This window comes from Nerophis lumbriciformis, linkage group LG01 (genome assembly GCF_033978685.3).
Source record: "Nerophis lumbriciformis linkage group LG01, RoL_Nlum_v2.1, whole genome shotgun sequence".
NCBI lineage: Eukaryota > Metazoa > Chordata > Actinopteri > Syngnathiformes > Syngnathidae > Nerophis > Nerophis lumbriciformis.
This window is the reverse complement of record NC_084548.2, coordinates 25,536,524-25,563,138: the sequence shown is the minus strand read 5'-3', so window position 1 is coordinate 25,563,138 and position 26,615 is coordinate 25,536,524. Positions and strand designations below refer to the sequence as shown.

The following is a 26,615-nucleotide window of genomic DNA, read 5'->3' as shown; positions in this document are numbered from 1 at the left end:
AGAGTTTGTAAACATCAGTGGACATGACACTTTTTTTTTTTCAGTGTTTTTTTTTTTCTAATCTGCAATGAGATAGATTATTTTTGTAACCCAATGCGTCCCCCGGGTGAAAAAGTTTGGGGAACTCTGCTCTAGACCAGCGCCTTTCTATTATTTTCAGTCATGACCCCCATGAGGCACAGAAATGTCACCACGACCACCTGATTTGAATTATTATTAACAATTTGATCAGAATTATTTACTTATCCATACAACATTATACTGTATAATCAACTAGATTATTACAATGATCTTTGATAAAATCTGCAACAACTAAAAACCCAAACATACTTATGTGAAACTCACACGCAACGTAGTCCGCAGAGGTACGCGCATGTACCGCCAGGCCTGGGATGGGAATTGATCCAATTTTCCGGTTCCAATTCCACTTTTGATTCTGCTTACCGATTTGGTTCTTTGGTCTCTTATCGATTCTCATTTGGATAAAACATATAACAAACAAGTGGATTCGCAGTAACTTTGTTTAGTTTAGAAGAAACATTAATGTACAAACTTAACAGTGAAGTCTTAAGAGGCAGACAAAATGTTTTTGCAAATATCTAATACAATAATAAAATGAATAGTTTACTGTAGAAATAAACAACATATTTACTTGAAATTAATATTTTTAGAACAATATCAGAGCTAACCACTCAAAAGTAAAACTATTGAAGTGAATTAATTAACTCATATTATACTCCACATATAATGAATGTTCATATTCACCTTGGAGAAAGTAAACCTTCAAGTTTAATTAAAGTTAAAGTTAAAATACCAACGATTGTCACACACACACTAGGTGTGGTGAAATTTGTCCTCTGCATTTGACCCATCCCCTTGTTCACCCCCTGGGAGGTGAGGGGAGCAGTGGGCTGCAGCGGTGCCGCGCCCGGGAATCATTTTTGGTGATTTAACCCCCAATTCCAACCCTTGATGCTGAGTGCCAAGCAGGGAGGTAATGGGTCCCATTTTTATAGTCTTTGGTATGACTCGGCCAGGGTTTGAACTCACAACCTACCGATCTCAGGGCGGACACTCTAACCACTAGGCCACTGAGTAGGTGGTAATTAAATAGTGGTATTTCAGTTTGAGCACATAATAAGACAAGGCCCCTTAGTTTGACATTCACAGGTGGATTGGATCACTTCTTGTAGGAAAGAGGCCCTAATTGGGACTTCGGGATGCAAAAGTGATAACCATATCCTTGAGAGAAGACTACCTGTCTAGCTCAACGCCAACATTTGAGTTATGACTTAAAGTAGTTGTTTTCCAGACACTTACACACAAACATCTCCTTTTATGGTTAGGATGTGCTGTCCTGACATAACACACACCCAGACAAAGAAAGAAGGAGTATATAACTGATGGTTTGGCTTCTCCAGGTGAGGAGTCCTTCAATTTTTGACCGGAGTTCCTCCGGGTACTGCAGACCTGTATAATGACGCTCGCTTGTAATAAAGCAACTTTTGGTTCAGTAAAGCGTCTCCGACTTCTCTTTTGATTCTGCCGCACTGCCGTGTCACCCTTCTGTCCGGACGAGGATGACGAGACCAGAAATACACTTCACTATGTCAGCTAGTAACAAATATACTGTAAGCAAGTTAAGTCCAATAAAAGTGTGTATCGTGCAATTCTGCAACCATCAGCTTCAAACAGTAATCATTGTTTTGTGGAAAAATAAGCATATCTGTTTTTTCAAGAAGGAAATTAGATTTTTCTGACTAATTACAGTGTCTCCGCTTTGGAGCACAATTCTCAGACAAGGAGGAGGCGTGCGTAGCCTGCCAGTCTAACGCTGTTTTGCCTTGATTTGCATGATAAGTATTCATTTCATGTTTACAGCAATAACAGCAGCTTTTACAATGAGTTGCAAACATGACAGGTAGCATTAGTTAGTTAGTTAGTTAGTTAGTTACCTGCAGTACATTGCTAACATTGCAGATTCACTTTCGGCTTGGGCGTAATCGAAAATGCATCACTTATTCAAAGTTTTTTTATGTTGTGTGTGCTAATGTTTCTGGTAGGGTTGTATGGTATACCGGTACTGATATAGTATCACGGTACTAATGAATCAAAAACGGTACTATACTCTATTTGAAAAGTCCCGGGCATGACGGCGCGTCGTCACGTTGCTGGTTTTACAAGCAGAGGAGCATGTTCGGCAGCGCACAATCACAGAGTACTTACAAGCAGACACAGTGTGTAGAAGGAAAAGGCAGAATGGACGCATTTTGGCCTAAAAACTGCCCCGCAGAATTAATTTTGAGGATCAGTCATTGACAATTTAGAGTGAAAAGCACATTTTATTTTCACTCGCATACAAAACATTCTAATTTGGTTTGTTTCCCTGGCTTTGAGACTCTACCGAAGGACAGTGCGGCGAGGACACCTGTTGTTGTTGACTTTGGACTGACTATCGGCTGCACAACACCAAGGCCGCGGAACAGAGATACGCGGCAGGCTTACACACACACACATGCATCCACAAAAATACACGCCACACACACATACCCCACCGCCCATTCAACGCCCTTGACGCGAATCCCTTAGGGGTGATGGATGGATGGGCAACGCCTGAAGAGCTGCAGCCTGCCACCGTGACCCCCCCACTCCCTCCCCTCTGTTGCAAGATATATGTTGTAATATGTATATGTGCTTTGCTATGGAGGTTTTTTCCCACTCCAGACTGGGCCCCCTTAGGAGCCCAGTCTAGATTGTATGTTTTACTCATCCTCCCACAGCGTTTACCTTTTTCCCACCTTTTATGGGGCAGCTTGTGGCGACCCATCAGCATTCCTGTTTGTGCTGAAAACAAAATTTTGTTGTACTTGTGCAATGACAATAAAGGGGAAAGAATTCCACCTGAAAAGCTTAAAAAATGTGTCTCCTCAGTTCCCAAACGTTTACCGAGTGTTGTTAAAAGGAAAGGCCATGTAACACAGTGGTAAACATGCCCCTGTGACAACTTTTTTGCAATGTGTTGCTGCCATTAAATTCTAAATTAATGATTATTTGCAAAAAAAACATTACATTTCTCAGTTCGAACAATAAATATCTAGTCTTTGCAGTCCATTCAATTGAATATAAGTGGAAAAGGATTTTCAAATCATTGTATTCTGTTTTTATTTACGATTTACACAACGTGCCAACTTCACTGGTTTTGGGTATTGTAATTGTATTGTATGCATGTTCGAAATAAAGTGAAACTGAACACAATTCTAATTTACTACCTAACCTTACTAAGCATTCTATTGTCTGCTCCATTACCATAAAAGCCCACCATTAAAAGTTTTTTTTGGTGTTTTAAAAAAAAAAAATGTTTTCTTGTGAAGGCCTATGGTTAAAGCGGGGCTAATTCTTTGCACACACATGAAGTGACTTCCTCACAGTGGAAGGCACATTGCCACAAAACATAATTGTTAAAAGCAAGGCTCTTTTTACTTCAGATAAGGCTAAAAGTTAGTGTAGTGACCAGGGCTATCAGTAGGATTTGACAAATGCAGTGTACTACGGTTACTGTAAGGCCCACGATATCTCTGAGCCAAACCGTCCCCTAATCTAATCCCTTACTCAGCACAACACCTTAATCCCTGACCCTAAACCCTAAATCTAACCCTAACCCCTTCATTCTTAACCCTAGCCCTTACCAAACAACAAACAAACTGAATAGTGCCTAAATGATTTTACAGGCAAGTAGCTTTTAGGGTCAAATGACTCCACAGGATTGCTATTGGGACTCATCTCCTGTACTTAGTTTAAGGTGGCTTGAGGAAAGTCTTTTGTCCAGCATTAAAGCATTGTGAGTGTTCAGTCTTTCAGGTTCAAACATGCTATAATATTCCCTTGTAGGACTGGGTGATATGGACTAAAAATAAAATGTCAGATTTTTACACAAAAAAATGGTGAACTATTTTTTGCAATTTTTTTCCCTACACTTTGAAGAAACCAATAAATACAAATGATAGATATAATTACCTAAAATCTTTTTTTTTTTTTTTATTTGTTCAAAATTGATTAGTTTGAAATGACACAGCATACACTGCATCACTCTTTGCAAAATTCCGATTTGAATGTTGTTCTTTTTAGGCCAGATATAATTTGTACGTTTTATGTAGAGATGTCCGATAATATCGGCCTGCCGATACTATCGGCCGATAAATGCTTTAAAATGTAATATCGGAAATTATCGGTATCGTTTTTTTAATTATAGGTATCGTTTTTTTTTTTTTTTTTTTTTATTAAATCAACATAAAAAACACAAGATACACTTACAATTTGTGCACCAACCCCCCAAAAAAACTCCCCCATGTACACTCATTCACACAAAAGGGTTGTTTCTTTGTTATTAATATTCTGGTTTCTACATTATATATCAATATATATCAATACTGTCTGCAAGGGATACAGTCTGCAAGCACACATGATTGTGCGTGCTGCTGGTCCACTAATAGTACTAACCTTTAACAGTTAATTTTACTCATTTTCATTAATTACTAGTTTCTATGTAACTGTTTTTATATTGTTTTACTTTCTTTTCTATTCAAGAAAATGTTTTACATTTCTTTATCTTATTTTTTTTTTTTTAAAAGGACCTTATGTTCACCATACCCGGTTGTTCAAATTAGGCGGTATTGGTAATTAAAGAGTTGGACAATATTGGAATATCGGATATCGGCAAAAAGCCATTATCGGACATCCCTAGTTTTATGCAATAATTTTCAAACAATTAAATTAAAAGCTTTCCTGGGAGGCAATGCTTTAGTCTTGAACAAATTACTTCTGTTAACAAAAATGTAGCATTGTACATTGCATGCAAATAAATAATAATTTCCAATGTTGAGATTAATAAAGTGCAAACTTAAAACTTCTGTCTTGAATTAAATAGTTCTGTAAAGAAAAAGGTAGTATTGTACATTGTAAACAAACTTTGCAGCGTGCAGTCATTTGCTCCATGTCTGTTGCCGCAAATCTAAACGACTGACAACACTTTTCTTTTCTTTGGAACTATCGTCTCACTCCCGTTAGCATTAGGATGAGGTAGGCCTGGACGATATATCGAGTTTATCGATATATTCAAGTTTTGTCTTGTCGACGATTTAAAAAATATATATATTTTTTTTTCTACTCTTGGCTAGTACTCTTTCATACTTTTTGCCCCCAGGAGCTTCCGTAGCCCTCGTCCACCAACAGGCGTGGGACAAATGACTGCAGCAGCACAACAAAGTTATCCCTGCCTCTGAAACCGAAGCCTCCAGCCAAGTGCGGGAAATACAACTACTTAAGGGTGTGAACAAGACAACAAACAAACTCCCGCTAAAAAGCAGCGTATTGTGGTGGAATCATTTACACAAGGTATGTATGATGATCAGTGTTCTGATCATGTGTGTAAAATTGACAGCGTAAGAAGCACAGCAAGTTCAATACAGGAAACCAGAAATAAACACAAAATAAACTTGATATCAAATAGAAAGAGGCAAATCACACACAGCAGCCAACAAACACATGCATACGTACACACTACTACTATCTCCAAGGGAACAACTCAATGATTGAAGTAAGAACCTTCAGCATGTAATCCAAACAATACAATTTGTGGACCAGAAGATATGACAGCCATGGAAGCTCATTCAATCTCTTTATTAATCAGAAGCAACACAATCCAGAGAAAACTTTCAACAGAGCTGCCGTAACTGACGACAAACTGCCCCTGCTAAGCTAACACAACTGAGGCTGAGCGAATGTCGTTGGTCAGGGTGTTGACGTCGCACGTCACTTAGAGAGACACACACACACACTCTGCTTCATTATGTTCTGTCAACTGCATGAGCCAGGTATGCGAAGGTTTTGTTTTTTTAAGTAACGCATTATTTACTTTCCCTAGTCATTTATGTAATTCTCATAGTAATTCAATTATTTTTTGAGTAAAGTAACAAATTACTTTTTAAAAGTAATTAACAAAAAAAAAGAAAGGGAGATTTTGAGAACAGAAACATATTAAGACATATTAACACTCAATCAAGTTTAAGTTAAAGTTAAAGCACCACTGATAGTCACACACACACACACACACTAATTGTGGTGAAATTACTCTCTGTGTTTGACCCATCCGTGTTCCACCCCCTGGGAGGTGAGGGGAGCAGTGAGCAGCAGCGGTGGCCGCGCTCGGGAATCATTTGGTTGATTTAACCCCCAATTCCAACCCTTGATGCTGAGCGCCAAGCAGGGAGGTAATGGGTCCCATTTTTATAGTCTTTGGTAAGACTCGGCCGATCTCAGGGCGGACACTCTAACCACAAGGCCACTGAGCAGCAATAATTAGTGCTGTCTGCAGTCAGATATTTGTCTCGAAAGGCAACTAATCAAAGAACTGGACAAATGTACTCTGATTGGCTGCTTGGTCTCCAATGAGATCGCTCTGAAAAAAACTATTTCTAACATGGCGGCGCTGCCTGTATGGAACGGAAAGAGCGACTCTAAAATGTAAGTATAGCTTTATTTATTCATTTAAAACATCGAAGATCACACATGTAAAGCTGGGGTGATAAAAGTGATATAAATATATGTTAAAATACGAGGCCTCGACTATTAGAATGTCGAAGGACCTCCCTGCTCTCTTTGCTCCTTTTTGACCCGAGAGAGAGAGACTCATATTCGGCCATTGCAGACAGCTTTGTGGACGGAGCTTTTTACAACGTTTAGAAGTAAAAGCCTTATATCTTTTTCTTTTTATTTTTACACCTGAAAAAAATGATTCATGTGTTATCATAAGTCTTACAAATGTGGCTCTAATACTTCATCTTTTTTTAAATATGTTTACAATTTAAATCATATTAGTTGCTCGGATGTACATTTTTATTTAAGTGGAAAATGTTAACATTTATATGTTTAAAACCACTGTTATTATGAGCTCATGTTTAGGACACTGTGAGAATGAGGTTTTTTTAAGTGTTCTTTTTTTAATCCATAGTCATGTTTAAAGGTCTACTGAAACCCACTACTACCGACCACGCAGTCTGATAGTTTATATATCAACGATGAAATCTTAACATTGCAACACATGCCAATACGGCCCGGTTAGCTTACTAAAGTGCAATTTTAAATTTCGCGCGAAATATCCTGCTGAAAACGTCTCGGTATGATGACGTCAGCGTGTGACGTCACGGATTGTGGAGGAAATTTTGGGACAGCATGGTGGCCAGCTATTAAGTCGTCTGTTTTCATCGCAAAATTCCACAGTATTCTGGACATCTGTGTTGGTGAATCTTTTGCAATTTGTTCAATGAACAATGGAGACAGCAAAGAAGAAAGCTGTAGGTGGGAAGCGGTGTATTGCGGCCGACTGCAGCAACACAAACGCAGCCGGTGTTTCATTGTTTACATTCCCGGAAGATGACAGTCAAGCTTTACCATTGGCCTGTGGAGAACTGGGACAACAGAGACTCTTACCAGGAGGACTTTGAGTTGGATGCGCAGACGCGGTACCGTGAGTACGCATGCAGCTGCGGCTTCCAAACATTTGATCGCTTGCCCGTATGTGCGTGCTGCTATGTCTATGTCACGTACGTAACTTTGGGGACTTTGGGGAAATATATGTACTGTATGAACTTTGGGGAGGTAAACGGTACTTTGGGCTGTGGGATTGAGTGTGTTGTTCAGGTGTTTGAGTTGTATTGGCGGGTTATATGGACGGGAGGGGGGAGGTGTTTGTTATGCGGTATTAATTTGTGGCATATTAAATATAAGCCTGGTTGTGTTGTGGCTAATAGAGTATATATATGTCTTGTGTTTATTTACTGTTTTAGTCATTCCCAGCTGAATATCAGGTCCCACCCGCCTCTCACAGCATCTTCCCTATCTGAATCGCTCCCACTGCCCTCTAGTCCTTCACTCTCACTTTCCTCATCCACGAATCTTTCATCCTCGCTCAAATTAATGGGGAAATCGTCGCTTTCTCGGTCCGAATCGCTCTCGCTGCTGGTGGCCATGATTGTAAACAATGTGCAGATGTGAGGAGCTCCACAACCTGTGACGTCGCGCTACTCGTCTGCTACTTCCAGTACAGGCAAGGCTTTTTTATCAGCGACCAAAAGTTGCGGAGTTTATCGTTGATGTTCTCTACTAAATCCTTTCAGCAAAAATATGGCAATATGGCGAAATGATCAAGTAGGACACATAGAATGGACCTGCTATCCCCGTTTAAATAAGAAAATCGCATTTCAGTAGGCCTTTAAAGCAGCTAGTATTTTCTCATGTAGTGTGTCTTCAAATGACCTCCTTGCTTTTATCTTATGTCCGCTAGTAAACTCCTTGTTTTGTCTTAAGGGCTCCTGTTCGGAGTGACCAGTGTGTTTTATTCCCTGAGAGGAAGACTGGTCACGCAACAACATTTACAGGACAACAGAGCAAAAAGAAATGGATATGACAACGTGCAGGTTTGGCTGATCATCTGAAAGCATTTTTTACCTGTATAAATAAACAAAGTGCTGGGACTGTTGCTGTTGTGATTCATTGTTTGCTTTATTTGCAACTATTCCAAAATCAGGGAATATATATTTAATTATTACAATGAAATGCCACTTTACAACAACAAGATTTACAAAACAAATATCAAACAACAAGATTTACAAAACAAATATCAACTACTATATTGTAGAGCCATATCTAGAATTATATAAAAATGACAGTCTGGTCTTTTGCAGAAGACATTTATATTCGCTATTATTTTAAAACACCCATCTGTCAATTTTCTACCGTTTGTCCCTCTCTGGGTCACGGGGTGGCTGGAGCCTATCCCAGCTGCATTCGGGCGGAAGGCAGGGTTCACCCTGGACAAATCGCCACCTCATCAAAGGGCTAACACAGATAGACATCATTCAAATGCACACACTAGGGCCAATTTTGTGTGATTAAAATAAAATCTGAGTAGTACTGTGTGATATTACTGTGTGGATTTCAACAAGAAAGACCGCAAAGACTTCTCTGTTAGGAACATCATCTGGATTGTCTCCATTTTGAGGGTACACAGTCCAACTACCTCAAGTGAGTTTGCTAAGCTGATTGTTGTATTACATATTACAATTTTATCTAAAAACGAACTAATCAAGCAATCATCATATAACATTTCTCCATAAACTATTCAATAACTATTTGCTTTATAAAGAGAATCATGGTACCTCGACCTAGTTAATAAAAATTAAATAATGCATAACTAATACAAAATGTAATGCATAAAATCTAAATATCGTTAAAACCTCTTATTGCTGAAATTCACTGCATATTTAAAAAATAAAGTTGACCAGAGTGCTCTATACAATTTAGGTTACAGTATAAAGTAGCCCACTATGTTTGAAAATAAAAGAGCAGGAGGTAAATCCACCGACAGCAACACACATACACAGGATAAAGTTGTGGTTTCCCTCTCTGCATGAAAGTTTAAAATGAGCATATATTAATGCAGTATGAAGAAGAATGTTTTAATGTAGACACATAGAATCATCATACTGCTGTGATTATATGCATCAAGTGTTCATTCAAGGCTAAGGCAAAATATCGAGATATATATCGTGTATCGTGATATGGCTTAAAAATATCGAGATATTAATAAAAGGCCATATCGCCCAGCCCTAACTGCAACATTTACCAACAGCTGAGAAACAGTAATCAAAATAAGTACAAAAACAGTACAAAACAGCGCCAGGGCGGCGCTGAGGCTACGTCTCACGAGGTGGCAGTAAGCCAGCCAATGATGTGTCATGTGCAGCTCACGCATACTTGCCAACCTTGAGACCTCCGATTTCGGGAGGTGGGGGGGTGGGGGCGTGGTTAAGAGATATATATATAAGAAATACTTGACTTTCAGTGAATTCTAGCTATATATATATATATATATATATATATATATATACATATATATATATAAATAAATAAAAGAAATACTTGAATTTCAGTGTTCATTTATTTACACATATACACACACATAACACTCATCTACTCATTGTTGAGTTAAGGGTTGAATTGTCCATCCTTGTTCTATTCTCTGTCACTATTTCAGAACACACACATTATACAAATATACATTATAAAATCAATAAGAAAATGAGAGCTCTAATTTGGGAGTCTGAATTAGGATCAGAAGTTCCTATATAAACATTGCGCACTCACGTCGCCTTTTTGTATTGATTACTGCAGATGTGCACTGGATTCATTCACAAATACAAACTACAACTCACAAACACTTTAGAGTTAGGCTCCACCATCAGAATGTGTACTTAAACTTATAAAGATCACATAGATATTATTCAGTGAGTTGATTCACCAAAACTAACCTGTTATACAGGAGGAAAAAGCACACATGACGTTACAATTGTTCACAGACTGGTCGCGCTCATCAGAATGACAAGACACTTCCGGTCTGCAGGTGATAGCATTCAATTGGGAAGAAACGCCCTACTGCCCCCTACTGACCAATGTGAATACTGATAAATGTGTAATGACAGCTCCAAAAACGAATTCAAACCACAAAATAAAATAAATAAATCAACACAAAAATGTGACACATTATGAGTGGGTCACATATGCATGTACAGTAGATGGCAGTATTGTCCTGTTTAAAAGTGTCACAACATTGCTGTTTACGGCAGACGAACTGCTTTACGGGGGACGAAAACTTGACTGCTGTTGTTGTGTGTTGTTACCGCGCTGGGAGGACGTTAATGAAACTGCCTAACAATAAACCCACATAAGAAACCAAGAACTTGCCCTCGATCATTAGCTGTTTATATGGTGGGAAAGCGGACGTGAGAACAGGCTGTCAACACGTCACTCAGGTCCGCATGGAGCTGGAGGGGGCGCGGCCTCCAGCTCCGCCTGGATTTCGGGAGATTTTCGGGAGAAAATTTGTCCCGGGAGGTTTTCGGGAGAGGCGCTGAATTTCGGGAGTCTCCCGGAAAATCCGGGAGGGTTGGCAAGTATGAGCTCACGTGACCACGCTGTCTTCTTTGCCTGGAAACATTCGAAAAATGGCGGAGGTAAACAGTACGGATAGTTCAGCGGAGATACATCTTGAGGTTAATGCTTTAATGGAGAAAAGTGTACGACCTAAGTCGTCAAAAGTGTGGGAACACTTTACTTTAAAGACTTCAAAGAAGACCGTTTCCTGCAAAATGGCACAGAAGTACAACATTGCTTCAGGAGCACCTGAAGAGTAAACATGTTGGAGCCATGGATGAAAGGAACTCACGGTACGTAACTTTTTAAGTCCATAGTCCGGGTACATTGATCCGTTTTGTCCGTCTTCGTGTGTTTTTAATCTTTTGTTAACGAGGAGATTTTTTAAGGAAGCGAAGCAGCAACTGTCGTGTAGTAACTTTCATAGTGTTAGGAACTTCTTGGAGAGTGCATTTTCTGTGTTGTTTTGAGTGGCAACAGGCATTCATGAGTTCATCTTTTTTGTGAGTAACGTTATCCCTTTGTTGCAACGCGGGGCTGATAATGTGTCTCCGGCACATTTGACTCCGTTTTGAGAGAGAAAACGCACGGTTACCAATTTCGAAATAAACGTAACGGACAGAAATATCTCAGGTTGGTTTCATAATGGATGAATGTAGCCGGGCCCAATAAAGCTATATAAATATATTTTGATTTGAGTGACGCTTTAGTATAACTAAACGTTATCAAGGTGCTGGAATATTTCATGCTATTATTCAGAGGCAGCCTAAAATGAATCCTTTATTTTTCACAACAGAAACATGTTCAATATCTGATCCAGTTCTGATCTGATGAGTTACATTTCTGTGTTATTATTGGTGTATGCTGCATCCCCAATGTCCATTTATTTCATTTAGCTTTTTTTTTTAATGTGGTGGCGTGTTTGCCTTTTACGTCAGAAATTATATATAAATCAACTTCGTATGTATTGAGTTACATGTTCATTATATGGTTTCTCTCATTTCAGAAAGAAACAAGCCAGCATTAGCAACTTGGTACAAAGGAAGGTGTGCACACCACATGAACCGGCTGCATTGACTGATGCTATCCTGAATATGTTGCTAACTAACATGAGGCCACTATCAATGGTGGAGGATGAAAGTTTTAGACAAATGATTCATGTCCTCAACCCTGGTTACACTCTTCCCTCGAGGACCCATTATACCAAAGTGATGGAGAGGAAGTACGAGCAGACATTACAAGCAGTGTAGACGGACATAAAAGCGACCCAGATCAAAATTGCTCTCACTACTGATGTGTGGACAAGTGTAGCCATGGAAGCCTACCTTGTCAATACATGCCGTTACATTGGAGAGGAATGGAACATGACGTCAATCTGCCTTACGACCATGCCACTAGAGGAAAGACATTCAGCATCCAACATTGCAGAATGCTAGGAATAGGCAGTAGCCAGGTTTGAAATTCCCTCAAGCAAAATTATTGCTATTGTGCATGACAATGGTGCACTTTATAAAAAACATTTTTGTAACATTTTCCCTGTTTTATTTGGCAAGTTGAAAGAACATGGTGCCAGTATGCTGTTTTTTTTCAATAAAATACTGGAAAGGATAGAAATGTAGTTTGTCTCTTTTAGAATAGAATAGAATAGAATATATATTTATTGTCATTGTACATTGTACAACGAAATTGCAAGCAAAAAAAAAATAAAAAAATACAAATAAATTAATAATAATTATCCGATTATTAATCGATTGATCAAAGTAATAACCGACAGATTAATCGATTATCAAATTAGTTGTTAGTTGCAGCCCTAGCTGCCACCATGTTAAATTATGTTCTCTATCACACGCGGACTACAGAATGTATTATTTAGACCAAACTGGGCTGTAATTTATTGTTCAACTCCGGCAGACACATTCATAACAGTACAGTACAAGCCCTACTCCATTTCCGGTGCATCACTGAATAGAGTCCCTGTTGCAACACAAACAATAGTTCCTAGGGAACGTATATCTTAACTAGGGCTGCAACTAACGATTAATTTGATTATCGATTAATCTGTCGATTATTACTTCGATTAATCGATTAATAGTCGGATAAAAGAGACAAACTACATTTCTATCCTTTCCAGTATTTTATTGGGGGGAAAAACCAGCATACTGGCGCCATGTTCTTTCAACTTGCCAAATAAAACAAGGAAAATGTTACAAAAATGCACACTTTTGACACCCCTGCTATAGATAATAACAAATTAAATCGATAAATCTATCGATAAAAAGCAGAGCCTGACGACGCATGCGCATTTATCACAACTCCCTCTTTCTCTCTGTCTCTCCCCCTCCTTCACGAATGCTGCTGCGCGCACAACTTGTTGTGTTTTTAACCTTCTTAACCCTGAATGTACATTGAAAATACACGCAACCCTAACTCAAAATGTCGGACATTTGAGGCATTTAAGAAACACCGCCCGACAGCCCCGCAAAAGAGGACATGTCCGGGGAAAAGAGGACGTATGGTCAGGACCGAGCTCGGTCGCTGCTAGCATGCTATCACCGGACGTCCTCTTTTGCTATCATGCTAGCAGCTAACGGGCTAGGATATACTGACCATACGTCCTCTTTTCACCAGACATGTCCTCTTTTGCGGAGCTGCCAGGGCGGAGTTTCTCAAATGCCTCAAATGTCCGGCATTTTGAGTATTGTTTACACAACGTGCAGTACGCTACTTAATATGTCCGTGTGGAAACTCGTTCGGCACACCTCCGCACCGAAACGAAACCCCCGTACCGAAACGGTTCGATACAAATACACGTACAGTTACAACCCTATTATTTTGATTATTGTTTCTCAACTTTTTGTAAATGTCGCAGTTTATAAATAAAAGTTAAAAAAAACAAACCAAAAAAAAAAAATGTAGCCTGTGCGCATGCGCATAGCATAGATCCAACGAATCGATGACTAAATTAATCGCCAACTATTTTTATAATCGATTTTAACCGATTTAATCAATTAGTTGTTGCAGCCCTAATCTTAACAATAGCTGCTATTGTGACACATCTGACTGCAGATAGCCCTAATTATTGAGTGTTAATAAGGATAATAGCAAACAAGCAAACACTTTTATTGCGCACAAAATACATTTATATTCGCTCCAAAAAAAATGTGTGAGTTTAATTTATTTTCAAAATATAATCTGTCTGTGCTGCAAAACATATCATAATATCGTGGTATTTGTATACTTGTACTGTGCCTTTAAGGGAATGTGAACGCATGCGTAAGTGTTGGCTGGGAGCGGGAGAGTGTGTCAGCGTGAGTTGTGGCTAACAGCAGCTCGTGTATGTACAGGTATGTGTTTATTGGAACTACAATCGAGTTACCGCTTGTTAATAAAGCAACCGAGCCTGTATCACTCTTTCTCCACTGCAGGGCATTAAAAGATTTGTCTGTCAAAGAACACATTTTTGATCAAATTAGATAAAAACCTGTGTTGAATTATTTCTGTCATTTGTATTATTTATTTTTTTTTAAAGTAGGGGAAAAAATCAGAAAAAATAGGAAAATCGAATTTTTTTAGAAAATACAGGCGATTTTGCTTTAAGCCCATATCGGTATGTTATGCTAGGTGTGTGAATCTCCGTGAGGGAAATATGGAAGAGGGTGGAAGCTACAGAAGCTCCTGGGGGCAAAAACGAGAGGAGAAGAGGAGAAAAATACAACAGCGTTGTATCATACAACGGATGATACAACAGCGTTTTGTTCAGGAGAGAACACACAGAAGCTAATACAAATAATAACAGAAGAAATTAACAAATTAAAAAGATGGTTTGACAAAAACAGATTATCTTAAATCTCAGAGAAACTAAAATAATGCTATTTGGTAACAGTAGAAGGGAAAGTCAAACACAAATACAAATAGACGGAATAGAAATTGAAAGAGTAAATGAAACCAAATATCTAGGTATAATGATTGATGATAAAATGAATTGGAAATCTCATGTAAAAAATATACAACATAAAGTAGCAAGAAACACGTCAATAATTAATAAAGCAAAACATGTTCCAGACCAAAAATCACTCCATATTCTCTACTGCTCGCTGGTGTTACCATATCTGAGTTATTGTGTAGAAATATGGGGAAATAACTACAAAAGTACACTTAATGGTGTTACAAAAAAGATCAATTAGAATAATACATAATTTTGGATATAGAGAACATACAAACCCTTTATTTATTTAATCAAAAATACTGAAATTCCACAACATAGTGAATTTGCAAACAGCTAAAATTATACACAAAGCAAACTTTAATCTGCTACCCAAGAATATACAACAATTCTTCTCAACCAATGAGGAGAAATATAATCTTAGAGAAAAGTGTAATTTAACACTTAAGACCTTCAGTATATCTGTATGTGGAATTAAATTATGGAATGGATTAAGCAAAGAAATCAAAGAATGTACTAATATGATCCACTTCAAGAAACTCTTCAAACTTAAAGTGTTTACAAAGTACAAAGAAGAAGAACCATGGTAAACATTCCGAATTTATCTCATCCATCCATTCATTTTCAAGATAATGTTACTCATCTCACCATATGAAATATAATTTACTTCACCAATTATTTATTTATTTATGTTTATTGTTATTACTTATGGAATATATTGTGAATAAATTGAGAGCAGGAAGTGAACAAAAGTTTTAGCAACTGTTATGTAAAGGAAAACAAGTAGGACTAAATAAGATCTGCTTCTTCCTACTCCTTTTCGAACATGTTGAAAAGAGAAACTGGAAATTGTGATGTATCATGTTGTATGCATGCATGTTCGAAATAAACTCAAATTCAACTCAACTCAAATATAGTTTTTTTTATTTTTATTTAATCTTCTGCAACAAAAAACTTGGAATTTTCCGATAAATATATTGCTCAGGCCTAATCCCTTGGCAAACAAGAGTACAGTACAATATGGATATACACCAACTTCCTCACTTTCATGACCAACAAGCAATTGCCTCTTCTATCATTTCAAACAGCTGCGTAACACTAAGTCAGGCACAGGATAACATATGTCGTTATTTACCACAATCACAGGGGTCATTAAAGCTCCTCCATTTGTCAACCAGAATTTAAAATACCAGGGTTTTGTGCCCACTCACTGGCAACAGCATCGCATCGTGAAGCTGGGATTGGTTTCCTCCATGCGTTTACTTGTGTGTTTGTGCGTGTGCGTGCGTGCGTGCGTGTGTGTGTGCGCATTCATTAGCCGGATGACAGATAGTAACATGAACAGACCAGCTGGCAGAAAGTAAACACAATCTGCTTCTTCCTTTAGATTGTACTACATACACATGTACAGTGAATGCAATGTTCGCTGCTAGTTCCAATGCTAATGTCTTTATACACTCACTGCGCATTTTATAAATACATATTTAACTAGATACAGTGCAAAGCTTAACTAAATATATATATTCTGGACACATTTAACCAGTTACAGACTAGTTGGACATATGTGAGCAACATTTTAGAAGCAGTTAAATTACTTGTGTATAAAACAATTCAATCTAGTTTTCGGTAAAATCACAGTACTGAGACGGCCCTAATCAAGGTTTAAGACGATCGCTGAGTCAGCATGGACAATAAAACTCTGACCAAGCTTACTTTCCAAAGTGCGACCTGCTAGCAGGTTGTTTTTATAGGCCCTTGGCATATTCTAAAATATAACTAATTCATGATTAATGAGCTGTATTACATTTTATACTACTTTGCGTTGGGACCTATAATTACTGCCAAAGGTGCATCAACAAAGTATTGAGCAAAGGCTGTGAATACTTATGCAAGATTCTTAGTTTTTTACTTTTAAAGAATACTTTTTAAAAATCATGTTGTCATTATGAGGTGTTGTGTGTAGAGTTTGGAGGGGGAAATAAATCTATTCCATATATTTTGTGTTCTGTCATCCTCCTTTCTCCCACCCTTTCTCTTTTGATGTTCACAGGCTAGCTGGAGGCGTGTCATTGGGACGCACCTGAGGCTGATTGTCTCATCAGATGTCTTGCAGCTGGAAAACGCCAGTTCTTTCATCCGTGTCCTCCGTGTCTCTTGCAGATGTCATGACTAGAGATGCATACCGAGTACCAGTACTTCTTAGTCCCGGTTCCTAATTGGGTCGCTCCTCCTGGACCGTGAAGATTCTGGACTGACGGTACTGCTATCTGTATTTCTTTACCCAATTGAGCGTCGTAATTGTGACACGCTATCACATTTGGTTCAGCTGCCACTGCATACACATAACAAATCAGCTAGTAATAATAACAAATAGGAAGCAACACCACACAAAAGTTTGGAACAACACAATTCATCTTCAAAAGTCCCTCACAGTCACACACGCTAATAAGAGTTATACAGTTTTAAGTGAATGCTACTTAACTCATGACCGCCTCTACCACACTTCATCAACCGTCCTTATAGCGATCCATTAATCCCCAGGTCTCAAATGAGTGAACAATTGAAGTAATACAATAATCCATAAAGTTGCTTTGATGCTAAATAAAATCCGCAGACAGGTCCATAGTCGCAGTCTGGCGTCACTCCATCGTGGCACATTTTTGACGTGGCATTAATAGACACCTTGCTTAAATGTGTTTCAGTTAGTTCTGTCTCTTGACTCTACAACTGGACGATTGAGTATTACACTTGACCAGAGTGTTTTTATATTTATTGTTCACACAACACAGACACATACATTGATCGGTAGTTGTCAATCTCTGGTCCGCCACTCAGAGTACTCTGCAGTGCTGCAAGGGAACCAGCTGCTGGGATAGTGACCTTGTGTGTCAGCGTGTCTGTGATCTCTCTTTTTTTTTTCTTCCCTCAGGAGGAGGATCCGCCAGGGCAGTTGCTGGATGTTCCATCTCCATCGTTGGGGTCCCTGCAGATGGGGTGCATGGTTCCTGTGGCCCCGTGCTGCGTGGCCGACTTGGGTGGGGCGGGCCCCTCCGTGCTCCCCTGGCGGGGAGGCCTGGTTGCTGGAGGGGCAGGGCGGTCTCCCTGTCCGGCTGCGGGGAGCCTCTGGGCCCCTCAGGGCAGGGTGTGGTCTCTCGCGTGCCTTGTCCTCTGCTGAGCGTATCTGTCTATTGCCTGCTGCTGGCCCTGCAGGGCGGCACAGTGAGCCCAGCTCTGGAGTTCCTGTCACTGGCAGGCCTGACTGCATGGGGCCGGTGGCAACGTTCCCTCTAAGGTTTGCGCCTGCGCAATTGCGCAATGCTCACGCGTCCTATGCACACAGCAAATTAATGCCGCACAGAAAATCAAAAATCCCATCTGAACTTTAAACAAAATAAACACATTACAATTTATTCTGTATGATTTTGCAATGCAACTCTGTGAGTGACAGGTGATAACAAGAGTGGCCCAAATGAATAAAACAATCTTTGTCAACACAGTTCAATTATCGTCTGTCGAGACACTTTACGGAGAGGAATTCCATCAATCACTTTATTGGGCAAAACTGTTTGTAACCACACCAAAAACATGAGTAAAAAAAACTTGTATCTATAAAAACTGGTAATTTTCTGCCATACAAACCAGGCTTAAACCAACTTTGTCATCCATCGTTTCAACAGATGCTGCTCGCTCTCTCACCTGCACCAACACACGCACTCATGGCACTTGTTGCGTTAATGGCCACACAAAAAGTCGGACAACCCCAACGCCACACAATGTGTAAATGCCAGGTTGTAACACTCTGACTCCTCATGGACTCGGATTTGGAGGTGCTGATTCCCATCCCAGTCGCTTCACACTCGGCTGCGAACCGATCCAGTGAGAGCTGAAGATCTTGGCCAGATGAAGCCATCAGGACCACATCATCTGCAAAAAGCAGAGACCTAATCCTGCAGCCACCAAACCAGATACCCTCAACGCCCTGACTGCGCCTAGAAATTCTGTCCATAAAGGTTATGAACAGAATCGGTGACAAAGGGCAGCCCTGGCGGAGTCCAACCCTCACTGGAAACGTGTCCGACTTACTGCCGGCAATGCGGACCAAGCTCTGACACCGATTATACAGGGAGCGAACCGCCACAATAAGACAGTCCGTTACCCCATACTCTCTGAGCACTCCCCACAGGACTTCCCGGGGTACACGGTCGAATGCCTTCTCCAAGTCCACAAAGCACATGTAGACTGGTTGGGAAAACTCCCATGCACCCTCAAGGACTCTGCCGAGAGTATAGAGCTGGTCCACAGTTCCACGACCAGGACGAAAACCACACTGTTCCTCCTGAATCCGAGGTTCGACTATCCGGCGTAGCTTCCTCTCCAGTACACCTGAATAGACCTTACCGGGAAGGCTGAGGAGTGTGATCCCACGATAGTTGGAACACACCCTCCGGTTCCCCTTCTTAAAGAGAGGAACCACCACCCCGGTCTGCCAATCCAGAGGTACCGCCCCCGATGTCCACGCGATGTTGCAGAGTCTTGTCAACCAAGACAGCCCCACAACATCCAGAGCCTTAAGGAACTCCGGGCGGATCTCATCCACCCCCGGGGCCTTGCCACCGAGGAGCTTTTTAACTACCTCGGCAACCTCAGCCCCAGAAATAGGAGAGCCCACCACAGATTCCCCAGGCCCTGCTTCCTCATAGGAAGACGTGCTGGTAGGATTGAGGAGGTCTTCGAAGTATTCTCTCCACCGATCCACAACATCCGCAGTCGAGGTCAACAGAGCACCATCCCCACCATACACGGTGTTGGCACTGCACTGCTTCCCCTTCCTGAGGCGGCTGATGGTGGTCCAGAATTGCTTCGAAGCCGTCCGGAAGTCTTTTTCCATGGCCTCACCGAACTCCTCCCATGTCCGAGTTTTTGCCTCCGCGACCGCTGAAGCCGCACACCGCTTGGCCTGTCGGTACCTGTCTGCTGCGTCAGGAGTCCCATGAGCCAAAAGAACCCGATAGGACTCCTTCTTCAGCTTGACGGCATCCCTCACCGCCGGTGTCCACCAACGGGTTCTAGGATTACCGCCACGACAGGCACCAACTACCTTGCGGCCACAGCTCCAATCGGCCGCCTCAACAACAGAGGTACGGAACATCGTCCACTCGGACTCAATGTCCAGCACCTCCCTCGGGACATGTTCAAAGTTCTTCCGGAGGTGGGAATTGAAACTCTCTCTGACAGGAGACTCTGCCAGGCGTTCCCAGCAAACCCTCACAATGCGTTTGGGCCTGCCAGGTCTGTCCGGCATCCTCCCCCACCATCGCAGCCAACTCACCACCAGGTGGTGATCGGTAGAAAGCTCCGCCCCTCTCTTATATTGTACATACAAATTCACATATATACTCACATACACACAATTATTCATACATATATACACACAGGGGCAGCACGGTGCAACAGGGGCTAGTGCATGTGCCTCACAATACGAAGGTCCTGGGTTCGATCCTGGGCTAGGGATCTTTCTGTGTGGAGTTTGCATGCTCCCCGTGACTGCGTGGGTTCCCTCCGGGTACTCCAGCTTACTCCCACCTCCAAAGACATGCACCTGGGGATAGGCTGATTGGCAACACTAAATTGGCCCGAGTGTGTGAATGTGAGTGTGAATGTTGTCTGTCTGTGTTGGCCCTGCGATGAGGTGGCGACTTGTCCAGGCTCCAGCACCCCCCGCGACCCCGAAAGAGCGGTAGAAAATAGATGGATGGATGGATATACACACACAGGTATATTCATTCGTTAATACACACATACGCCCCCACATACATACACAAATACAGTACGATACACACACACATTCACGGTACAAACATACACATACACATACCGTACATGTACAAATGGTAAATGGGTTATACTTATATAGCGCTTTTCTACCTTCAAGGTACTTCGAGCGCTTTGACACTACAACAACATTCACACATACATTCACACACTGATGTCGGTAGATGCTATGGAAGGCGCTAACCACGAGTCACCAGGAGCAAGGGTGAAGTGTCTTGTTTAAGGACACAACGGACGTGAGTAGGAGGACGGAAGCCGGGGATCAAACCAGGGACCCTAAAGTTGCAGGCACGGCCGCTCTACCAACCAACCCATATATTAACGTTGTTCCCCTTGGGCAGTGCTTCTCAAACATTTTCTGTCACAAAGAAGAAGAAAATATTGTGCCCCCCCCCCCCCACACTGTGAATATAAATAGTATAATTTGTCTATACAATTGTTATAACTATACCTCTGCATAACATTGTAAGCTTATTAACTCTAAAGGAAACAACACACCGGCCTTTCCTCGTCTCCCACTGTGGTTACAGTGAAGCCAAGTGCTACATACTGTACACTTCATCATATTCTGGCATGCCAAAAAAAGCATGTTCCCCGAGATCACACGCACCCCTCCTGGCATCACACCGCATCACCCCGGGGGGCTCACCACACTGTTTGAGATGGACTGCCTTAGGGGAAATTGGGAAAACATGGCACACTGACAAAGCTTAACCTATTGTTACTATAAAAATCTACAAGGTCTTTCTTTCCTTCCATTTATCTGTTTTCTTTTGTAATTCAAGTTAACATTACATATATGTATTGTTGCATTTGAAACAATTGTATTGTTAAGAGATATTTATTGTTATTATTCATTATCGATAGTGCTATTTCTATTGGTATTTGTTAGGACTGGGCGATATATTGAGTTTGTAAGATATATTGATATCAACCGATACCGATATATACAGTCGTGGAATTAACAAATTATTATGCCTAATTTGGACAACCAGGTATGGTGAAGATAAGGTCCTTTTTAAAAAAATTAATAAAATAATATAAGATAAATAAATTTAAAACATTTTCTTGAATAAAAAAAAGTAAAACAATATAAAAACTGTTACATAGAAACTAGTAATTAATGAAAATGAGTAAAATTAACTGTTAAGGGTTAGTACTATTAGTGGACCAGCAGCACGCACAATCATGTGTGCTTACGGACTGTATCCCTTGCAGACTGTATTGATATATATTGATATATAATGTAGGAACCAGAATATTAATAACAGAAAGAAACAACCCTTTTGTGTGAATGAGTGTAAATGGGGGAGGAAAGGTTTTTTTGGGTTGGTGAACTAATTGTAAGTGTATCTTGTGTTTTTTATGTTGATTTAATAAAAAAATTTAAAAAAATTTAAAAAAAACAACAACAAAAACGATACCGATAATAAAAATAACGATACCGATCATTTCCGATATTACATTTTAAAGCATTTATCGGCCGATAATATCGGCAGGCCGACATCTCTAGTTGAGATTACGGCAAAACATTAAGGACAGGCCAATCAGAGGCAAGATAGGGCGGGTCATTGAACCAGGAAGGGAAATCACAACAGACATCCCAAAAGACGATAAGAGAGTCGTAGAAGAGAAGAGGTAATGTTCAAGAAGGCGATTTGTATATTAAAAAAATGGTGGAAGATGGCAGAAGGATTCTCTTCTTTAGATTTTTCTTTTAGCGATGTAAACGACGTCCAGGAAACCCACAATGCGTCTACTTGGCCACGTTTGGACAAATGTATGCGTCTGGATAAAACATTCATTTGAGTTGTTTACCATGAAAGCCCAAATAAAAACTGTTCTCGAGTTGCCAAGGCATATTTTGCACGAGAAATGCTGCAAAAAATGTCTGCCGAAGTAAGGAAGATCATAGCCGCACAATTAAGTCAAGTCTCTTACTTGGCGCTGACCAGAACCGTACGTGTGTGACAGTCCATTACATTGTCGACTGGAAATTAAAAAGATTGTGTATCATTTGCACAGCTATGTTATTTATTTTACGTATGTAGCAGGTATATAATATATATTTTATGCATTCCACCAAAATTCCCTCATGTTTTATTTGATTGCTCTATTGTATTCATTGTCACTTTTATTTTGTAATTCTTTCAGCAAATAGTTCGTTTTGGAAGCATTTCTCATTTTATTTTGAAGTCCTACCTTCTTCCGGTTGTGACGTTGTCGTCCTCACTTTCTGTTAAGACATGCCGTGAGGAGACTGGTGTGCTGCAGAGTCGTGTGTTAATGCTGCCACATTATTTCCTGTGTATTTCATACAGAAATAAATACGCCACCTGTTTCGGCTTAAGGCAACCACCGAGTCCCCTTCGTTTCCAAGCAACACTGCAATACACAACGCAGACTCGATCCGGCTACACGTAGAAATAATATTTTTCTATTTTATTTATGCTATGTAATTCTGTGCTACTTAAAAAGTTTATTTTCTGTGCTGTAAATAACCATCTTGACTAACTGGGTTAATAAAAGTGCCACTGACTGTTTACAGTACAATTGTCATTCACTTAGATTTCAGTGAATGTCACTCATAAATGACTATCTTTATATGTATACTTTCACCGGAAAATATATCGAGATATATATGGAATATCGAGTTTAAGTAAAAATATATCAAGATATACTTTTTTGTCTATATCGCCTCGATCTAGTATTTGTATTCCTCCATTTGTAATGTTCATTGTCATTTCTGTGTTATTCATATTTATTTCACTAACTGCTTCTTTGCTATCACTTTTCATATCATATTTGTATATATCGTATTTGCTGATGCTGTTCTGTTGTCATTGTTATGTTGTTGATGTCGTTGTTGTTGTTGTTGTCTCTCTGTCTTATCTCTCTTTTGTCCCCACAATTTCCCCTCTGTGTTCCTTTTTTTCCTCTTTCTATCCCCTCCTGCGCCAAACATTAATATAAATCCATTCAATAAAGTCAGATACAATAAGGCAACAAGAGAAGTATCCCATACTTCTCTTTTGTAAAGTAAATCTGTACAGCAAATTTAAGCATATACATCAACAATATGATTTCCCTGAGTATCTGGACAGGACAAACAAAAAAAGACTTCCCTGCTGTGAGATGTTACATCATGTTGGGAGGTGTACAACCTTTTTGTGCTAAAAAAAACGGTAACAAAAAATTATGTTTTCACGTCTTTATCTACACCAATTACATAATGTACCGCTAAATACCAGTAACGATAACGAATATCGATAAGGGTATCGTATCGATAAAATCTTAACAATGTGCCTCCCTAGTCATGACCTCGTTGTTTTAGACGCAAGCATTTGTGGCACTTCACCAGATATGCCTTCTTCACTCTGTGCTGTTTCACCCTCCACCTCTGCATCTGGGGTTCATGCATTGAACGGAACCTAACACCATATAGGGATAAGGCTCTAACATAAAATGCTCTAACATAAAATGTGCAAAAACATAAAATGTGCAGAAACAAATACTTTCCGGATGTACTGTAGTCAATTAGTTACTGTACATCTATGGACCAGAATATTACAAAAAGCTCCCAGTATGGTGCAACTGCAGTCATGACAGGAGTCAAAACTGAGCAAATATATTAATAAAGGCATAATTTTTCATACAACTCACTTTTGCTTGTGCAAACAAAGATTTGAAATTGTACGTCTGGAAATGTCCCTAGATTTAAGAACTATTTACTTATTTGTAGTCATTGACTTTACATCATAATCTTGATTTTACCATAAATAATTCTGATTATATTTTGTCTTTTCTCTTTTGAACATGAATGATTAAGCATTTTGATGTATTTTTAAGCGCAAAAATTAGACAATTGTTTTAAACGGAAGAAAACTCAACTAATTATTTTTTATGAGATATTTGGAGGCCCTTAGAAATATCTGGACTCTAGACAACTGCTTATGTTGATCTAATGACAAGTTGGCCGTATACACGCATCATCCAGGCATAGGTCTTCATGTCTCTGTCTCCAAAATTCTCTGTCCTAAAAGATTATAGGTCCAATGTGCACAATTGAATAGCTTAGTAGTTGCTCAGACATTCTAGTTTAAAAATTTTATAATTTAGAAAATAACTATTCAAATAAGATACTTTGGTCTTCCCCACATCGAAAAGCTTGTTTAAAGATTCAACAAGAGCCCAAGGATGCTTAAATTAAGAATTGCAAGTTGAATAATGCTTGTTTTCAGAATAAAATATTTATATCTTAAAATTTTTGCTAATTTGTAGATGTATAAATCTTAATTTAAGATGTTTTATCAAGTAAAATTAACTAGCTTGCATGGACTGATGATTTCAATAGTTTAGATTTTTTTTCCTTAAACCTAGTCTTTTCATGTTATATTTTGTCAGCTCTTTTTTGCAGGGTATACTTGTAAGACAAAAGTATAATTACTACATGGTTTAACCCTCCCCTGCTTCCATAGAAGTGTCTTCTTAATGGTCCCTGATCACCCAGCTATGATATGTGCATTTGAATTAAGAGAAAGTTGGGATATGTAATAAATTATTTTAATGGCCTCTCCAATTGGTTCTCCTTGGTGAGAGCGATTGAGAGAGAATGGGGGGGTACGTGTGTGTGTGTGTGTGCCAAAAGTTAAATAAAGCATGAACTGATGAAGTGTTCATATTTTTTTTCGAACATTCTTAGCCAATAAACATTTAATAACCTTAACTCTGAAAATGTACAAAAAGACCCAAATGTTCGCTCAAATAAGACTTTTTTGCAGAACTTTTTCATACTTTCTTTTCCGTCCAAATTCGTCAGACAGGCTCCCGCTCCTTTGGTAACAAATCGAAATCCCCACTCAACTTTGTATAAAATTAGCCTGAGCTTCTTCGGAGTACCTTGGTACAGTACCTTGGATTAACATAGTGTCAGTGACATACAAATATCATTGGTAAAGACAGAACACAAATTTCACAAGCTTATTGGATTATTAAGACAAGACATTCCATCCATCCATTTTCTACCGCTTGTCCCTTTTTTGGGTCGCGGGGGGTCTCTGGAGCCTATCTCAGCTGCATTCGGGCGGAAGGCGGTGTACACCCTGGACAAGTCGCCACCTCATCGCCAGGCCAACACAGATAGACAGACAACATTCACACTCACATTCACACACTAGGGCCAATTTAGTGTTGCCAATCAACCCATTCCCAGGTGCATGTCTTTGGAGGTGGGAGGAAGCCGGAGTACCCGGAGGGAACCCACGCAGTCACGGGGAGAACATGCAAACTCCACACAGGAAGATCCCGAGCCTGGGATTGAACCCAGGACTGCTCAGGACCTTCGTATTGTGAGGCAGATGCACTAACCCCTCTCCCACTGTGCTGCCCAAGACAAGACATTATTATGATACATTCAAAATAACGTTGCAAAAACTACTACTGGGTACCGCTTCAGTATTACACATTTTTTCACAATATACTCTTGAAAAATCGGGCAGGTCAGATTAAAAAGTGTATTAGGCAAGCTTTAGTTTGCCTAACAGAACGTCCATCCATCCATCCATTTTCTACTGCTTATTCCCTTCGGGGCTACAATCGGGCGGAAGGCGGGGTACACCCTGGACAATTCGCCACCTCATCGCAGCCTAACAGAACGTCCCATGAACAAATATTTCACATGGAATCTTTCTTTCAACATTTTAACACATTCCAACTAAGGCAGGGGATTTTACACAAAGTTTTCATCAAGTAACCAAACAGCATTAAAACTTCACGTTACATGAAATATGAGAAAAACATAAACATGATTTAATTGGCTTAAGGGGGCCCTGATTGGAATCCTGCTACAGACCCA

At 39.9% G+C, this 26,615-nt stretch overlaps 1 protein-coding gene and 1 long non-coding RNA gene across 2 annotated transcripts in view; one reads left to right on the top strand and one right to left on the bottom strand.

Annotated features, from left to right (window-relative positions):
* Positions 1-26,615, bottom strand: part of dmd (dystrophin) — a 586,555-nt gene that overhangs the window by 533,969 nt on the left and 25,971 nt on the right. The window lies entirely within an intron of this gene.
* LOC133613234 (uncharacterized) lies at positions 14,248-17,906 on the top strand. Its single transcript, XR_009816430.1, has 3 exons — positions 14,248-14,330; positions 17,090-17,186; positions 17,859-17,906. It is a non-coding gene; the product is annotated as an uncharacterized lncRNA (long non-coding RNA).